The sequence below is a fragment of the Dermacentor variabilis genome, chromosome 2 (assembly GCF_050947875.1).
Source record: "Dermacentor variabilis isolate Ectoservices chromosome 2, ASM5094787v1, whole genome shotgun sequence".
Taxonomy (NCBI): domain Eukaryota; kingdom Metazoa; phylum Arthropoda; class Arachnida; order Ixodida; family Ixodidae; genus Dermacentor; species Dermacentor variabilis.
This window is the reverse complement of record NC_134569.1, coordinates 161,285,049-161,286,566: the sequence shown is the minus strand read 5'-3', so window position 1 is coordinate 161,286,566 and position 1,518 is coordinate 161,285,049.

The window sequence follows — 1,518 nt, the reverse complement described above, 5'->3', positions numbered from 1 at the left end:
GAGGGTTACTATAAATCACCTATAACTGAAGTTTCTTAACGTAGCTCTTCAACTTAGGCATGATTCACAGCTTCGGGAGTACGCACAGATGTATTTCTATTGGCTCTTAATGTTTCGATAGTTTAAAACATAGTAATGCGCACTCGCTTCTTTCGTCAGAAAAAAAAAACATAAATAAGAACACCACCCTTATCAAAAATGGCCACATAACCAAGCGGTATTGAACATTAGTTGGCAGTGAATAATATTGCTCTTCTTCACGTACTTCTCTGTGTTTTCCGGTCTTATATTACGCTATTCCTTGGCTATGAGAATTCCCATGTGGTTTGTTGATGATGTTCGGGAGTTTAGTTATGCAAGGTGAACAGTGGTTTTCATTGGAAAGCGATATCATATTGATGTTGATCATTAGGCATAATACAGTTAAAGCCTTCGTCTGTTATATGATAATTGCTTACTTTGCAGCCCACCATGGCTTGTTTGTTCGCTTGTTCCGCATGTTATAAATCTTCTTACTTCTTGGTGTTGTGCCTAAGCATATAGTTTCTCTTAAAGGAAGAAATTATTATTTCTTATAACTGTGAGGTGAAATGAATGCTGTGTTCATAATAGATTATTTAAAATTACATTTGGTCCTGAGGCCTTCTTTTCTTCGCCCATAAAAGAAGCTACAGTTTCTTAATGGTGGTATTCAAATTCATGCTGACCAATGTTCTGCGATATATGATTAGAAAGTTACACAAAAGGATGTAATATTAAACTTAAATATCTATACCGCGTCCACTAAACGCAATTATTATTTGGTCTTCCGACAATGACAATTGCGCTCAAATTTGTGATTTGCGTTTCATAGTTGTCAGCCTGAGACATCTAAAATTAGTACAGCTTTTCTACATGAAAACCACGGCATAAAGCGTGTGCTTACTAGTACAGCTGTCATCATTTTTTTAATAGAACTTGAAAAAGTCAAGGGCTTCCTGTGAATCAAGGATGCCATTTGGCCGCAAGGCCAAAGACTTAAAGCTATTTTATCGGTGCAAAATTCTAAGAACTACATTGTCGTATAGCTTCCGAGATATAGTAGCGCGCTGCTGGATCACTTAGGCCACAGTTCAAGCTGGTGTCTTGGCCGCCGCCCGCCATCTTGTTTGATCATGACATCCCATTGTTTGAAGCGTTCCTATTAGCATTCGTCCCGATATTTCACATTGTGAAAAACCGACGTTCGCGAGGCCACCAAACCGTAAATTCTAACCAAGATATTGTTTTACTTACAGCTGAATATTTAAAGAAAAGAAAAAGTCCAACGTTGAAGCCAAGCGTAAATTTATTTGAATGAAAAGAACGGGAAGAATAGGGGTAACAACAAAACGAAATATTAGCAGTGGCCTTAAATGTATCGGCAGGTGAACGTTGCACATGCTTGATCGTGCGTCAAACAAGCATAATAAAATGCATCTTATTTTCCAGTCAACTGCCTATTTCCCTCGGCTTGATTTCAATGAAAGCGTTCTTTTC